Source organism: Malania oleifera, chromosome 7 (genome assembly GCF_029873635.1).
Source record: "Malania oleifera isolate guangnan ecotype guangnan chromosome 7, ASM2987363v1, whole genome shotgun sequence".
Taxonomy (NCBI): domain Eukaryota; kingdom Viridiplantae; phylum Streptophyta; class Magnoliopsida; order Santalales; family Ximeniaceae; genus Malania; species Malania oleifera.
Window position 1 is genome coordinate 89,081,612 of NC_080423.1, and position 18,687 is coordinate 89,100,298.

Sequence of the window (18,687 nt, forward strand, 5' to 3'; positions counted from 1 at the left end):
ATGAGATTGCAAATTCGGGGTTCTATCTTGCGGCCTGGAGGCAGGAGTTTCGTGGTTGTTTTTGTGTTTTTCCTGGGTTGACAATTTCAGGAAAACCATGGATACTATCGCCGATTTTTGTTTCTAAGTGGTAAGACTGAATCCTAAATTGGGATTGAGGATGATAAAATGAATGGTTATAGACGATTATTTTTTTATCTTAGTGTGTTAAGTGTATTGGTGGTTTTACGTACCGTCATCCAGCAGGTGATGGCAGAAATAACTAGGAGTTTAGGGGAACAAAGCTACATGATTAAGCAGTTCATGTGAATGAAACCCCATCATGTTTTGGAGGGGCCAAACCATTAGTGGCTGAGAATTGGGTTCAAGATATTGAGGACATGTTGGCAGTGCTCCCTTGTATTGAGGAGTAGAAAGTGTCCTTTGCTGCATTCAAATTGACTGGGGAAGGAAATGCTGGTGAAGATCAATGAGACTAGTAGAGGAGCAAAGACCTGAGCCTATAACGGTGACTTGGAGCCGCTTCAGGGAGTTGTTCTTCGAGTGATACTTCCCCATTACCTTTAGAAATGCAAAGACGGCAGAGTTTTATATTTGACGCAGGGGCATATGACAGTACAACGGTATGTAGCTAGATTTATCGAGCTGTTCTGGTTTGCCCCTCACTTAGTCCCAAATAAGGAAAGATGGCAAGAAAGTTTGGGGAGGTCTTGATTCAGGGATTTTATGAGTAGGTTGTAAGTTTACAGGGCCAGAATTTTCGGAGATAGTTGATAGAGCCACAGTGATTGAGAGTGGCTTATAGAGAGGTGCTGTAGCACAAAGTTAGAGGAAGAGGCCTGCGCCTCTAGATTTTAAGGTAGGGTCCAGCTGGGGGCTGTGGAGAAGGTAGGATAGCAGAGGAGGTTAGAGACAGGGGATGGGAGGTCAAGCAGTAAAAGATAGATCGATGCCCCCTCCTTGTCCTAAATGCTACAGGAGACATCCGGGAGAGTGCTGAGTGAGGGAGGTTGTCTATTATCGGTGCTATCAGCTTGGACATATTTTAAGAAACTTTCAGGAACCTCTAGAGATAGAGGTTGCTCCTTGACCATATAAAAGAGGCTATTAGGCACCTTGAGGTGAACAACAGATGAATACTGCTTTGGCGCAAGTTTATGCACTGACGCCGGGAGATACTGAGGTGGCAGGAGACATGGTGACAGGTAGTGAAGTTATAATTTCCGTTAAAGTTATTGTTTTGTGTGATTTAGAAGCAATGTGTTCGTTTATTTCTTGGGAATATATAAGACTATGTAAGATGGGAACTTAATTGTTAGACATCAAATTATTTGTAACCAGACCAATAGGAACAATGGAAAAATGTAGAAGGGTGTTTAAGGATGGTCCAGCGGATATTCAGGGAAGTATATTGTCTATTGATCTTGTAGTGCTTTATAGGCACTGGTTTATTTTGATCTTGATAATGGATTGACTAGCTATCAGTTAGGCCAGTATTAACTATTATCAGAAAGAGGAAGTGCTCAGACCTCCAAGAGGACAGGAGTATAGATTTTTGGGGCCATATATGCGTGCCCCACCACAATTGTTATCCTTCGTTTAGGCGACGAGGTTGTTGTTGGAGGGTTGTCAAAGATTTGTGGCCTATGTAAAGGAAGTATTAGAAGGAGAGTTGAGGATATTCCGGTAGTGAGAGATTTTCTTGATATATTCCCCGAGGATTTGCCGGGACTACCTCCTGAACGTGAGGTAGAAATTTCTATTGATCTAGTTCCGGGGACAGCACCAATTTCGATTGCGCCATACAGAATGGCACTGGTAGAGTTAAAAAAAAATGAATGAACAGTTGCAGAAACTGTTAGATAAGGGGTTTATCGGGCCCAATGTGTCACCCTAGGGAGCGCTAGTATTGTTTATATCGAAGGAAGATGGGTCGATGAGAGTGTGCATCGACTACATATTTTCATATTTCCATAAGTCGGAAAAAATAGTGAAGACAGTGTAATCCTAAAAGTAAGATGCCCATAAAAATGTAAGATACTAAGTGGGCAACAATTTGACTTCTATGTTTTGTGGAAATTCTTTATTCCCTGGTAAGTGATGTTATGACCATAACCTGAAAACAAACTTGTGAATAAGATGTCATGCGCATCACATTGCCAAGTAACCTGAAGGATCCTGTGAATCAAATAACACATAACCGAATCATCTTTAGCAACTTACCTAAAAAAAAAATCATAATGATAATTGGACCTTAGCAATTTACCGTCCATAAGGAAAACCATACATGCTAGGACATGAAGTGTTATCTTTTTGCTCTTTCCTATGTGAATCCTACTTGGCAATGGTACACTAATTTAATGGCTTAGGCATCGGTTCGGTTGGGATTTGATTCGTATACAACTTAATGTGAAATCTTCTATGGTGATCTGCAGTTGATTGTGACTTTTGAAGTTATCTTTAGAATCTAATCCTTCTATCATTAGCAACTCTCTAGTACAAATGAATATCACCCTTTTCTTATTGATTCACTTTAGATAAGATTCTTGTTGTCGGATAATGTCCGATCACTGATCATAGCTAACTAAACAACTTCATTAGTATTGTATTTCGTACTAAAAATCAAGACACATATGTATTACACACTTGTCTAGCCACTAGAGTAAGATCGGGGTTGGCTTGATATTTAGTGTGTGCCACCATAGGTTAAAAGTTGAGCCTTAAACTGTTTAAAACTCTAGAAACCAATTTGGTAAGAAAATGATACCTTATCTTGATTAAAAATGTAAGCCTGTGCATTAGTTTGGTATTGAAAGAAATTAGATTATTAGAATTCTAGGGAATGTTTGGGAGTTCATATAACTTTTACTCAAAAAAATAACAAGTTATGATGAGAGTGTGAAATGTCTTTATACAACTGATCTAATGGGTAAATGATTACATATCCTGGTCTGAGATGTCCCAGCAGGTATGATCCTTGATGAGTATGAGTCATTATTGCAAGTTCTATGGTTAAGATGAGGCTAACCGTTGGGGGTCGTCTATTGATCATACACCTAATTGTTTGTTTTTAAAAGAAAATAGTATTCAAAAATCCAAGTGGAATGAGGGTTTTCTTTCTAACTAATAAGCTCTCATATTTGACATCTTGAGTACTTGTGAAAGGACATAATTTGGCACATCTCTGGGGTTGTAACAGCAATGAAAAAAATATACGAGTTAACGAATTCCAAAATTCTTTACCCATAGATGATGAATTTTTAGATATTCTTCCCATATGATTTATCGGGGTTATTCTGGTTATATGGATAATCTATCTTACACTTTATGTGAGAGATGTAATAAGAGGCATAAGGGTGAATGTTGAATCAGGACTTGTAATTGCTATAGGTGTAGTAAACCGGGCACGTTACGAGGAACTGTCATGAACCGTTGCCTATTACAAATGTACCAAACCAGATTAGGGGAAACCAGCAAGTGCCCTGAGGTGGAGGTGGTCAAGCAAGAGTGTACTCGGTGATCCCAACTGAAGCAGATATTGCCAAGGGCGCAGGTACGAATTTATATTTAAGATAAATAATGCTTTTATTTAATTGTAGATGATGTAAAAGTTTATATGAAGCTATATATATACTGGATTGTATGAAATATAGTGAGTTGATAAATTTTAGAAATGTGAAAAAAAAAAAGAAAAAGATTTGGTAGCAAATTTCGACGAAATTCTTTTAAAGAGGGGAGAATGTAGTAATCGGGAAAAAAGTAATTATTATTATTAATCAATTAATTAATTAAACATTATTCAATTGAAGTAATTAAATATTACTAAATTGAATTCATAAAATAAATAATAGGATAAGATATATACATATATATATATATATATATGTATATATGTATATAATATAAAATTTATTATAACTTAAGTTGTTTATATAAACAAAGGAAGCTAGAAGCTTCATTAGGGATTTCAAAATTTGAAATCAACATTCCTGCAGACAGAGTCCCCAGCGTTCTCTTACTCTCTATTTCTCGTCTCTCTCCTCATCTCCTCTCCTTCTCTCCTCAGTTTCTCGACAGATATTCGGTCAATTGGGAAACGAAAGGTACTGTTGAATTTCTAGCTCCGCCACCGACATTTCTACTAGTGCGGATTTGTCATGGGGGCGGTGTAAGAACCACTTTTGGAGAAACGTATATTTCCTCTAAATCCTTAATTTCCCCTTAAATCTGCCATTAAATCGATGATCAGACACCATTTCGGGGTCCTAGTCGCGATCGTCGTCATTTTGGCATGAGTAAATTTCCAATTGGGGTTTTCTTGTCCTCACTCCAAAGGGAGAGTGGGATTTGGAAAATTAGGTAAATTGGTTATATTTAAGGGTATAATTATTTATTTGGAATTTATGGGCTTAGGAAATATTAAAATAGTATTTTATTTAGGGTTGATTTAATAGAATTAGGATTCTTGATTCAGGGCTTGGGTAAGCATCGCAGGTGTAATTTCGACACCCTGCAGGCATAGTTTTGGAAACCCAAGGTAATTTGATTATTTTGGAGTTTAACAATTTATTTAGATTATTGGGAGTCTAGGAAATACTTTGTGGAAATTACGTTAAAATTATGTTGAATGTTTTGGGGAAATGGAAATTGTAGATATTGTGTTGGAATTGCCACGGGCTTAGGATTGAACTGTGTGGGCATCTCAGTAAGCCAGGTAAGGGAATAAATTAAGTCTGAATTTTCATGGAAATACTTATTATTCTACAGTAGTTTATTTCAGAAATTATGTATGATACGAAATTATGTTTGGAAAAATTACTGTTGTTTATGGGGAAAGTTAATATATATATATATATATATATATATATATATATATTATCGAGGAAAATGGTTTAATTTGTGTGGCATGGATATAAAATCTTATGATTTATGTGATGGCAAAATGTTATGTTTTCAGAACCTTCATGCTATTATTGTTTTCAGGAAATGGTTAAAATAGTATTGGAATTATAATGGTTAAAACAGTATTGGAATTATATTTTTCGTAATTTATGAAACAGCGCAAGAGCCATAATTTATGAAGCAGAATAAGAGCTGTAATTTATGTGAAATGGCATAAGGGCCATTAATATATATGGTATAATATGAAATGTCGGCGCAAGGGCCGTAATGAAAGATATGTTATTTTTATGAAAATATTATTATGATATGAAATGTTGGCGCAAGGGCCCTAATGAGAGATATGTTATTTTTATGAAAATATTATTATGTTAGATATTATGGTGAACCAGTTATGTTCAGTATATGAAATATAGTATATGATATTAGAACCTGGATGGCTTAGTTTAGTTTAGTTTTCAGGAGCACGATACCGTAGCTATATATGTATTCAGATTATGTTAGTGCTACCACATGCCGCAAGGGGCTATGGGAAATTGGCAGTCGATGGGGCTTCAATGTAGAGTTGTAGACGTCCCCCTGGCAGTCCAGACTAGGGTGGGGCAGGCCTATCGTACTTATAGACGTATATTGATCTAGCATGGTCGGCCAGATAGTGCTAGGTCCTGCCTTTAGGCCACATAACCCAGTGATGTGGGGGGTAATACATAACATCAGCTAGCTATGCATCCTTGGATTTATTTAACGTATTATACATTGATATAGGATGTTTTATATGTACATATATATAACATGACATGTATGCTACTTTGAAATATGTTTATTTAGTATTTATTAGACATATTTCTCATATATGATTTATGTACAGTATATGCTTATGACACGTGAAATACCCATGTTGCCACAAATTGATATTAGTTTATTTCCCTTACTAAGAGGTGTCTCACCCCAGCTCTAAAATATTTTAAGGAATCCAGGTAGGGGAGCGGATAGAGCTCCACAGCTATAATGGTTGCCTGATCTATTCTACTAAAAGGGTAAGTCATTCCACTAAGGTCAGATGGATTTTGGGGTAGTGATCCTAGGGAACTTTATGTTCATGTTGGGGTGTGTGTATTTGAATATGATATATTTTTGTATAACTTTGGTATTGTTTTTGTTGGACTATTTGATATGTATATGCTGTAGCCTTCCACTGCTAGGGTGTCAGGTTCATATGACAGGGTTATTTTCCAGCACCTACGGGTCTGGGTGGATTATGTATGTGGTAGTTATAATTATTGGTAGGCTAATATGTGGAAAAAATATATATATGGAAATTAGGCAGGTCATTACACAGTTCCTTTCCATTTGTTCTCCATAGTAGTGCTTCAATCTCTGACCATTAACTTTGAATATATTCCCTTCCTTGTCCTTCAAGTCTATTGCTCCAAAAGGGAAAACTCTGTCAATTATATAAGGACCTGTCCATCTTGACCTCAACTTACTCGGTAAGAGTTTTAATCTTGAGTTGAAGAGTAGAACCTATTGTCTTGGAGCAAATTCACGCCTAAGAATCTATTTGTCATGCCACTTCTCCGTCTGCTCTTTGTAGATTTTTGTATTTTCATACGCATCACCTAAGAACGCATAGCGAACATGCTCAGGGAATTGTTTCAACTCTGGAGATATAGGTTGCTGCATCTTTTATTTAGAGATTACAGAATCCATCCTTGCTACCATAGGTTCTAGTCTCCCCACATGTTGTTGTGTTTTAATCTGCTGCAAGGATTGTTCTAGGTGATCAGCTGGTACATCTTTTTGAAAGACTTTTTCTATACCTTACTGAATGACATTTAGCTGAAAGCAAGTGCTTGGATCCTCTAGGAATCGCATGTCTTGGTAAATGTTGAACATAACCTCTTCCTTGTCCACTCTCAATGTTAACTCACCCTTTTGAACATCACTTAAAGCCCTTCCAGTGACCAAGAATGGTCGGCCAAGAATTAGTGGGACTTCTTGGTCTTCCTCCATATCTAACACCACAAAATTAGTAGGAAAAATAAATTTATCCACCTTCACCAATACATCTTCTATGATTCCATGCAAATACTTGATGGATCGATCTGCTAGTTGCAAAGAAATGGTTGTTTGTTTCATCTCTCCAAGTCCCATTTTCTTGCAAACAGAAAGTGGCATAAGATTAATGTTAGCACCAAATCACATAAAACTTTATCAAAAAATGAATTTCCAATAGTACAGGGCAAAGTGAAACTCTGTGGATCTTTTAATTTTTGAGGCAATTTCTTTTGAAGAATAGCACTGCACTCCTCGGTAAGCTTCACTGTTTCGAACTCATCCAACCTTCCTTTCTTTGGAATGATGTCCTTCAAGAATTTGACATAGTTTGGCATTTGTTTCAAGGCATCTGCAAAAGGAATATTTGTGTGAATTTTTTAAAAAATATCCAAAAACTTAGAAAATTGCTTATCTAATTTTTGTTTTTGAAAACGTTGAGGATAAGGAAGTGGAGTAGAGAGAATAGGAGGATTGTCAGGAAATGAAATTGCTGGTGACGTGTTCGTCTCTCTTGGTGTATCATCCACAATCTTGTATTCTTCTACTTTATTCTTGCCTTGACCATTATTTTCAGCTGTAGGGGTGGACATGGTTTCCTTTGATGGTGATTTCTCAATTTCTCTTCCACTCCTAGGTGAGATGACATTGTATTGTTCCTTTGGATTCACTTCGGTGTTGATAGGAAAAGTTCCTCTTTGTTGGGAATTTATGGTTGTGGCCAGTTGCTCAATTTGTGTTTCAAGATTCTTTATGGTGGCTCCCATGTTGTTACAATAAGTCTCAATGTTATCTAGCCATGCATCTATCTTTCTAAACCTTACTTTTGTCTCCTTAACAAATGATATCATGGCATCCTCAAGTGACATCTTCTTCTCACCTTTATGACTATCAAGTCTTGGAGGAGGTTGCAACACATTCCTTGTATTTCCATAAGACAAATTCTCATGATTTCGAAGCCCTAGATGGAAATATTGTGGCAAAGGATCGCAACGATAATTATAGTTCTGATTTTAGATGTATTGAACCTGTTCTTGACTCGATTTATTACTTGGATCTATCCTACTTGTAGCTGCCACATATTCTACACTTTGAGGTATCCTTTGGGTTGTCAAAGCTGAAATTTGATGATATAGAGAAGCAACTTGAGTTGAAGGTGTAGCAAACGACTCCAATTCATGAATCCCAACAACTTTCTTAGCCATAATTCTTTTAGTTGGCCATTGATAGTTATTTGAGGCCATTTCTTCTTGTAGAACAGTAGCACTGTAATGACCCGAATAAAATGGAATTGTACTAATTAAGAGGGAGAGAATTCTTCACAAGTATGGAAAAACCCGATTTTCTTCACAATTAAGCTTCATTCTCTCTCTCTCCTCTCTCTCCTCTTCGGCCCTCTTACTCTCTTTCTTCGATTTTGGCCTCGCCAGTCGCTGGATCGAAGATTTAAGGCTACCATGACGCTCCTGGCAAAGTTCTCCCCAAGTTTGCCGGAGCAGATTTTGTGGTAATTATAGAAATTGATGTATGCATGAAAATACTGATGATTAATACTGGGAGTTTTGAGTTTTAGGGTATTGAGTAGGAAATCCTACAGGGTCAGGCTAGGATTTTAGGGGGCTTTCTCAATAGTCAGGTAAGTGAATAAACTAAATCAATAATTTTTCATGCATGTTATTATTAATTATGAGCACATTTATTTTAAGAAAAGCCTACGCTATTTTTGTATATTACATATGAAATGTATGATTAGAAAATACTGCTATTGTGATGAAAATGTATATGTATGTATAAGATGCCAGAAATGATGATTTTAAAATATGAAGTAAGACTTAACAGCACATGTGTGGCATGAACATTATTTTTATGTGAAGTGAATCATGATATGAATGATGTTACGAGCAAAACATATTTTCAGGTATTTTGAAAAAACGAATTATGCTATACTGAGTTTGATGAATATATGATAAATGAGTTATTTTTGGAATATAAATACCTGAAACGATTTTGGCGCGAGACCATACTTATATTATCGGCACGAGGCCATATTTACTATGTTATCGGTGCGAGGCCGTATTTACTATGATTTTTGCACGAGGCCATATGTATGATTTCGGCACGAGGCCATATCTATGTTTTCGGCACGAGGCCGTGATGATATTATGTATGTTCATGTATTATATGTTATTACATCCAGGATGTTAATTTAGTTCAATTCAGGGCTTGATACCGTAGCTATATGTGTAGATCAGATATCTACTTCAGATTAGTGCTAACCGTACCATAAGGGGATGAGAGATGGATAGTCGATGTGGCTTTCAATAGAGTGTGGACGTCCACCTGGTAGTCCAGACCAGAGTGTGGCGGGCCCATCGTACTTACAGACATATTTGATTCGACAGTGGTCGGCCAACCATTATCGGGTCTTGCCTTTGGGCTGTACAACCCGTCATGGGGGGTAATACATGTCACTAGCTAGCTATTCATCGTGGGTATATTTTTAGTACTACAGTTACAACAGATGTTTTTATGTATGTTATTACAGTGATAACAGATGCTTATGTATGTTATGATTTATTAACAAATATGAAAGTACATGATCATCCAGTATGATATTATGATTATTTCTAGAGTTATGAAATGTATTGTATATGTATAAGCACTTTAAATGTTCATGTTGCCACACAACTGTATTTAGTTTATTTTTCATTACTGAGAAGTGTCTCACCCCCAACATTAATATATTTTTCAGGAAACGCAAAGAAACCGGCGGGTCAAGGCCGCCGTTGAGTGAGTAGAGCTTCCCTACTAGGAGGATAAGCGTTGAGCTAGGACTAGGAGATTTTGTTGCATAGTCCTAGAGTTATTTTGAATTTTTGGAGATTGTACATATAAACAGTATATTGATGTTAATAGAAAGCTCTGGTATTATATTTTATGATTGGATGTTGAGATTTATGTTTACTACTGCTAGGTTTTCCGCTGTGTTTGATAGATGTCCCCACTACCCACGGGTTTGGGTTGACTATTTTCATTTATTATGTTATATTTCATATTAAGAAATTGAGGGACGTTACAAGCACCCGTAGGTGTCTTTGACATCAAAGTTCCCCAAAATGCAGCATCAACTAAAGTCCGCGTTTGCCCATTCAACCCATTATAGAACATCTAAATTTGCAACCAATCCGACAATCCATGTTGTGGGCAGCGTCGAATCAAATCTTTAAACCTTTCCCAAGCTTCATAGAGTGATTCAAAATCATGTTGCTTGAATTGACCCTCTCACTCATGAGTTGAGCTATTTTTGCAGGTGGAAAGAATTTAGCCAGAAATTTTCTTGTCATGTCCTGCCAACTAGTGATACTCCTGGTTGTAAAGACTGTTGCCAACCTCTTGTTTTGAACAATCTCAGTCTAACGGTGTCTTCAGTAACACCATTGATCTTTATAGGGTCACAAATCTCCAAAAATAGCCCCATATAGATATTGGGATCATCAAGTGGTGATCCATTGAATTGGGCCTGCTGCACCATGCTGATTAATGCGGATTTGAGCTCAAAATTGTTGGCATTAATGGGTTGGCATTTGATACTCAAATAGTTGTCATTCACAACTAGCCGTACATAATCCTTTAAGGCGCATGGTTGCACATTTTCTTGTCCATTCTCCATAGCTAGTACCCTTTTTTTCCTTAGTGCTCTGAGAGTTCTTTCAATCTCCGGATCAAAAGGAATAATGTCACGGGTTCTAGCACAGCGCCTCCAACATAAAAAACACACTTGAAATAAAGAAATAAAATAAAATAAAATAAAACGAAAAGAAATAAAGTAAAAAATATAGAAATAAATTTCGAAATTAAAACCAAGATTACTTTGTATCGATATTCGCAAAAATGAGAAAAACTCAATCTTCGACAATGGCGCCAAAAACTTGATCGGTGCAAAACTGTAAGTGCACAATATCGTCGTTTTATAATATAATGATGTGTAGAGTATCGTCCTCAGGGATTGTTGTCTTAATTTTACCAAGTACTGAAATTATACTAACCTAGATTTTATTTAGAAAGATTAATAATTTTAAACTGTGAAATTGAAATAAGGCTACTTTAAATAAACTACTCAAGGGAAAATAAAACTGACTATCGCGTATCAAATTATTGAGTGTGAAAACTTGTAGGAAATTGATCTCACCTAGTTTCTCACTATGCTTTACTCATCTAGCTAATTCGACTTTGTTTTCTCTATTTGTTAGCAAATCTCCAAATTTTCCAAAAGCCTCTTTTGATGGCCAATCAGAACCAATTCTTGTTTATTATTTAACATAAGAATATGCAAATAAATAATACAAGAATGCAATAAGACCCTCGATTTTTTTAACACTACATAGGTTCATACTAGTCTTTCGATCTTTATATTTACCTACGCTGAATTATTCAAGATCTATCCTGTAATCTCCCCTTTTGGTAGCAAATTACAAGACTAACATCATCTAATTAATGGCCAGTTAATTAAAACCATTAAGTGTAAAATAACTTAAACAAACATTAAAGAAAACTACTTCATATTAGCATCGAAGAGTAAGCATAGTTTATACCTGGGCTACATCGTTTACTAGAATACAAAAATTAGCTCATTTTGAGAATTAAAAAAAAAATGTTTTCACAGGCAGCACTGCCGTCGTGTGCGGCGAACACTCCGAGCACTGCCGTAGTTCGCTGCCTTCCGATTCCGAAAAGATTTTAATTTTTTGTATGCCGCCAACTCCCCTTTGTTGCCCGTGTGTGTGTCTTCCCGCACGTGAATAACTCCAAGAAAAATTCCCAAACGATGGCTTTTTTTTTTTTCCTCTTCCAGTCCGTGTGCTTCCTCCAAAGACTTCCTATGCTTGCGCAACCTCCCAAAGAAACCTTTCTCTTCCCAAAAGATTCCTCCAAAACTCTATTTTCCTCCCTTTTCCTTTGTGCCTCATGCCCCCAGCGCATACACTCTCCTATGTCTTCTATATTTTCCTTGTCTGCGCCCCCACCAAGAAAACAAAATTGGCCTCCTTTTCTTTGACTTTTCAAAATCCTCCTTTTCTTCCCTTTCTTTTCTCTTTTCTTTGTGTTCTTTGTGTTTTCTCCCCCTCCTATCCGTGTGCATCTCACCTAGCGCCCCATCAAGAGGACCCGTATATATATATATATATATTTATTTATTTTATTTATTTTTTTCTTTTTTCAAAAGCACATGGTCTTCCATCCAATTTCAAGCCCAATTTCGACCCTCCTACAACCCGTAATTATCAAATATCAAAACACAAAAATTGTATATAATTTCCTTAAATTTTCACAACATTTTGAATTATCTCGATCGGAATTCGAATGAGAAAGTTACGCCCATGTTACGAAGTAATGCTGAAATAATCCATAAAAACAGTGTGGTAACTTCACGTCCAATTTTGACCTTGATGCAGCCAATATTTCTCAAAACACAAAACATGAAAGGTGTACAGGGTTCTCTTAAATTTATATAGCATCTTGAATCATTTGAATTGGAAGTCGGATGAGAGAATTATGCATAAATTACAAAATTGTGTTGAAAACGGCCTTTCTTTGCGTGCATGACTCGGTTTCCAAAAATTATCCTACAATAATAAAATATGAGTGTCTGCATATTTTCAACAAAAGTAGGCTAATTTATCTTAAAATTATAGGATGAGCTCAATGATTAAAACATTAGACAAAATTGGACATTTTAATTAAAATTATGATATTAAATGCATGAATTTGAATGCATAATTAAGCAACTGTGGCGCGTAATCAGCAGTACAAATATCATCAAAAGTAACTTTATCTTTCCTATACAATAAAATGGTGGTCAGATGTTCTTAATCATTAGGGAGAGAATTCAGTAACAATATGACTTTATCCTCATCTTTCACCTTTTCATCCAAATTTAACAAATCGGCCAAAATTTTATTGAAAGCATTTATGTGGTCATTAATCAAAATACTTGGTTAATATTGGAAGTGAAATAATTTATTTTTCAAATAGTGCCGATTTTCCAGGGTCTTGGTTATAAATGTATCTTCTAATGTCTTCCACAATTTCTTTGTAGATGTCTCCCTTATAACATAATATTTCTGATTTTTAGCGAGACACAGACGAATCATACCACATGCCCGACGATTGATCTTTTCCCAATCTCTTTCACACATATCCACTGGTTTATCATCAAAGCAATATCGAACTCTTGCTGATATAGGATTTCCATCACCTCACATTACCACATACCAAAATTATTGGATCAAATTTCTCCACCTCAAACCGAGTATTAGCTATCGTCTTTGACGATGATGTCAAAGCTGAAAGGGTTGGAGTTCATGTGGAAAGAGTTTCTCTACTACTGCACTAGTTTCTGTCATCTTCTATATATTCAATAGCAACTAACAAAACAAAAGGCCTAGGATGAATAGTACGTACCAACTGTGTTTACTCTATTTTATCCTCTGAAATTCCACTTTGACCAGGCCGACCTTCACAGAGCAACTTAGCCACAATGGTTTCCGAATACTCACTTAGACAAAATTTTTCTTAGGCATCAAATATGGAATCAAGGATCCTAATATAGGAACACCTTCGTATCGAGAGTATTCAACCTAACTTTGATACCAATTATTGTGTCGGGCACCCCACTTGTGCCAAACACCAATACTACAACTAATGCTATTGAATATATATAAGAAACAAAAGCAATGCAGAAACTAATAATAAAAGACAGTAAAAGGAACACGAGAAGAAATTAGCGAGGTTCGGTATAGAATTACCTACGTCCTCGGGAGCTGACGATCAATCCACTACTTTTTGATAAAGTACAACTTTGAGGTGTATTTTACAAATGGAGAGTTGAGCTCTTTATATAACTTCAACCTCAAATCCAAAAAACACTTCTCACCAATGTGGGACAAACAAAGAAAAAAATTAAAATAACTTTTTCTACCAATATGGAACTATTCTACCAATATGGGACAAAAAACAACAGTTGGACCATCTCTAATTACATTCTTTATTGATGGATATGTCAATTGCTATTAATCTATAATTAGTGATGACCTCTCTTTCATCACTAATAGCAGACTTTTAGTAACCATTCTCCATATTCGTCACCAGCGATTAATAGTGACCACTTTATTGGTGTTTGACTTTTAGCAAAGAAATATTCACTCGTAATTATTATTAGTGATGATTCCAGATTAATCTTGAGCTTTTGATGGGTCACTAAAAGTGTTTTTTTTTTAGTGTACATATGGTTTCCTAGAGAATATTAATCTAAACCTAGGGTTAAGTGACATGTAGGTGTTAGGTTGCGTAATAAAGTTGTGTTCAAGAGCATGATCATGTGAGGCGAAGGTATAATTATTATCTTTTACACACCCATCTCACAAACAACACCTAACTCATATCATATTTTCTCAGATTTAACCAATAATTATGTTTAATTTTATTGACTATTTCAAGATTAGCTTCCATTTTAATAACAAGCTCCCATATGAGCATCTAGAATTTCGTTCAAGCACATAAAATTCTCCTAGTGTAGGAATTCTTGAGAAGACACTATTGGTTGACTTCCAAGCTTCCTCATTGCTTTTTTTTTAGGTGTTTTATGATAGAGAAAAGCAATTTAATCGATTATAAAGTCTTATCATGAATATGAAAAGGGAATAGAACATTCAAATAAATTAACTCAAGAGGCAAAAAGAAGAAAACAAATTTAAATAAAATTTTCATTTTTATTTAATTTTTAAGAATACTTTTGAAATTTTCTTGACTTTTATAAAAAATTATATAAAAAATTTAAAATTTTATAAGAAAAAATTTAAAGAAAAATTATTTAGCTTAGAGTTATACAACTGAAATGTACTACTATTAGAAATATCTACATTTCTTGTTCCTAAAGGATCAAATATCATGATAGACTTATGCTCATTTATTTTATTTTTTTATAGAAAAATAGCACACTAATAGCCTATGTTCATGCTTTTTTTGTGATATTTTAGTCTTTCTTATGAGAAAATAAATACTAAGTTTTGTGGAACTGGGTGCAATGCTGGGAGTTTGACTTCATTACTTTGTGTATCCTTTCCCATTTTGCTAAACATTAATGCTACTTGTGGGTTTTTTTTTTTTCCTCACTACTACCATGTAATTTCACTATAGAAAAATTTGTGCAGAATCTTTTTAAGATTCAATCGTCCGTTGTCATTTCACTCAAATTTCTCATTCCCTGTATTCGTCTCTGTAATCCATTCAATAATTACAAAGCATGACAATAAGCATTCATAAAATTTATGATTGTTCTAAGTCCATTCAAGACTCACCTTACACATGGCATAACCCAAATTTATTATTAATTTTGTGTCACTTGCTTTATCTTTTTTTTTTTTCTTAGTCAATTAGATGCCACACTAAGTCTCGATCACATACAAGAGGTAGCTGTTAGATTACCATTTTACCTAAAAGCTTAAGCTATTAGGTTGTGGGCCAACAATATATGTCAAACTTTAACACTCCCCCACACTTGTAGCCAGACAACACGTGAAAAGATAAACACGTGATAAATAATATCCATTATAGGAAACGCTATAACTTTTTAAAATACCACAGAATAAATGTAGGCCATAAGACTAGAACCTAGGATCTCCTCAAAACCGACTTTGATACTATGTTAGATTACCACTTTATCTAAAAGTTTAAGTTATTAGGTTGTGGACCAATAATTACGCGTCACAGTTGCGTATTAGACATTTAAAATCATGTATTAGAGATTATGATTTTAATCAAATGCCTAGTTATGTTTAGTATTTCGGCATTGAGCTCATTTGAGATAATTATCCTATTTTTGCCATATGAGTCGGCTTTGAAGCCTATGTAGACAACACGCCAAGCCGGGTAGCCCATGCGTGAAGGGGCGCTGAAAGGAGCAGTCGTGCCTGGGGGAGGAAATAAAGAATGAAAAAATAAAAAGTCAAAAAAGTAGGGGCTAGTGTGTGTGCTTTGGAGTATTTAATGAAAAGTGAGGCTAGGGGCTACCAACAATTAAAGACATCATTGATGTTATTGTTAAACTCTTATTTGGCTAAAATCAGAAATTGAAGACATCATTGATAAATCGCTTGCTCTTATTTCTTATTTTATTGTTGACGTTGGGCACAACAAAATCTTAATTTAATTTAGGATTTTCATCAATTAATTTTTACATGAATTTCGGTTGAAGCCTAGTGAACGTATTTATTTTGTCCCATTTGGATGTGGCAAATTTACTCGAACTTTAGTTTTAGAATTTCATCTTATTAATGCCTTGATTAGATTAACAAAAAAAGGAGTAAAGCCTAAGGAATTAGTAAATGGTGGAAGCAAAAGGACACTGGACTCGTAACCCAAGTGTTTGATAAATTGTTTCAGTGAATCTTTTTTGTTTGGCCGCCTTATTGTATTTATATTTTTGGAATCTTGCTAAAAGTTCAATCTCATTTTAACATTTTTCTTAAGTATTTCCCATTCTATTTACTGTTCCCATAAACATAAAGTACCCAAAAAGAATTTCACACAACATTTTACATCAATAGGTTTTCACTAACATTTTACAAATACTTTGATAATCAGTGGTCCCTGTGGAATACGATTCTCGACTTATCTATGATAAAACTTGACACTTCTACACTTGGAAGTACAATTAAGATTGAGTCAACCAACAATGTATATCAAGCTTTAACAATAGTCATCTCCTAATCCAAAATCCTTCCAACACCTCCTAAAATTCAACTTCAAGAGTTCACATCAACTTTCAATGGGCCAAAAGCAATCCCTTTGTTAGAGTACGTGGCTCATATTGAGTGGAATACATGCTCAGGGGAATGCATGGTGAAGTAAGAACAAGGTAGCTGAGTTGCAGGAAAAAACCATTGATAGTTGGGTCGACGTTTTGGTCAACGGATTACTCTCAAGAGATAAGCGTCGACGATTTTAGTCAGCAAGATTCAACCTTTCCATTAAATAGTCAACGATTTGTTGAAACCATTGACGGTATTGTTTAGCTCTAATTACGGAATTTGAATTGAGAAGATCAGTAGCTTGGGGATTTCAAAGGATTTTTCTCTGGGGATTGCTAAAGAAGTATTTTAGATGCATTCTAAGTCTTCTATACACATATGGCTATTTTATAAACAATTTTTGTAACCTTTGATTATAGATTTTGACGAATGATTATGATAAATGGCCGCTTGCTCTCGTGGACATAGGCACATTGTCAAAGCATGTAAATTATTGTGTCGTGTGTTTTACTGCTTTCCTTTATTCTCGTTGGGATTGATTGTTAACGTATTGTTCATTGTTGACTGCGGCATTACACGTCCTGATTATATTTGTGTTTCCGCTATGCATTGGTATACTCTTTGCACAAAAAAATTGCTAGTAGAGCTATTGGTTGCAATGGTTAGGATTTCTTCAACAAAGTTTGATGTTGTTAAGTTCGATGGAATGGGAGGGTTAAGGACTTGTTGTTGCAGTGATTACGCACCAAAACTGCGTAATTGGGCATCTTAACCCGGGCTTTACTGTTTATATTTTTAATTAAATGTCCAAATTTATTCAATATTTTAATAAAGTGTCAAAATCATCATTCTTGAACTTTATTGCACTATTTATGAAGTTTTGGTATTTTTTTGTCGCAGGAAAATTCCCAGGAACCAAAACCAACACTTGTTCGTATTTCATACATAACTTTTCCATCCAAGCTCCGATCGAGACAATTCAAATTTTTAGAGAAAGAGAAAAGGATTATCTACAACTTTTATGTTTTGAGTTTTATGAGATACGAGCTCCAAAAGAGTCAGATTTGCGATGAACAGAGAATGAAAAAATGGAAAAAATATAGCAATTCGGGTCAACTCCAATTGGGTCAAGTTGTCGGGTCAGGTCTCCTATCCGGGTCTAGGGCTTTCCCCCCTATCCTATTTAACCTTTCTCTTCCTATTCCTACGTAGGCAGCCCCCGTGGCTCCCCACTCTCCTCTCTTCTTCCTCTTCTTCTTCTTCTCCTTCTTCTTCTCCTTCTTCTTCTTCTTCTTCTTTAGTTTGTTTTTTTTTTGTTCTTTTAAATTCTGCTTTGCTCTCTTTCTCTTTTCTCTATTATCTGTTCTCCTTCCCTTTATCCCTCTCTCTCTCTCTCTCAAACCTCTTTTGTCCATTGTTGCCGCAGCACAAAAAGCTCCTGCTGCACTTTGTTGCTCTCTCCGGCGGCCACCAACAGCACCAGCAGATCTGTGAGCCACTCTCCCGCTATTCCTTGCTCCATGCCACAGCCGTGAACCAACCCACACACAACCGCAGCTACTGCCACAGCTCCATGGATTTGTTTCTCTCTCTCTCTCTCTCTCTCTCTCTCTCTCTCTTTTCCTCTCTTTCTTTCTTTTATTTACTTTTCTTTGAATCTTGGAATATTGAAGAAAGTTTAGTTTTTTTTTTTAATGTTATTGGAGTTTTCTTTCTTTTTGTTTAAGTTGAGTAATGTTGGGTATTTCATTATTGTTAAATTAATCTCTTTTTTTATCTAATTGATAGTTATTTTAATTTAGGATTCTTAATTAAATTCAGATATTTTTTTTGTCGAAATTCGATTTAGTTAGGGTCTATCATTAGTAAAGGTTGTGTTTTTATTGTGTTCCGTTATTGTTTACGTTTTTTAAATTTCCGTTGA

The 18,687-nt window shown here is 35.5% G+C and overlaps 1 non-coding gene across 1 annotated transcript; it reads left to right on the forward strand.

The window, feature by feature from the left end:
* The first annotated feature begins 10,144 nt into the window (after positions 1-10,144).
* LOC131161106 (small nucleolar RNA R71) lies at positions 10,145-10,250 on the forward strand. Its single transcript, XR_009138265.1, has one exon. It is a non-coding gene; the product is annotated as a small nucleolar RNA R71 (small nucleolar RNA).
* The last annotated feature ends 8,437 nt before the right edge of the window (positions 10,251-18,687 follow it).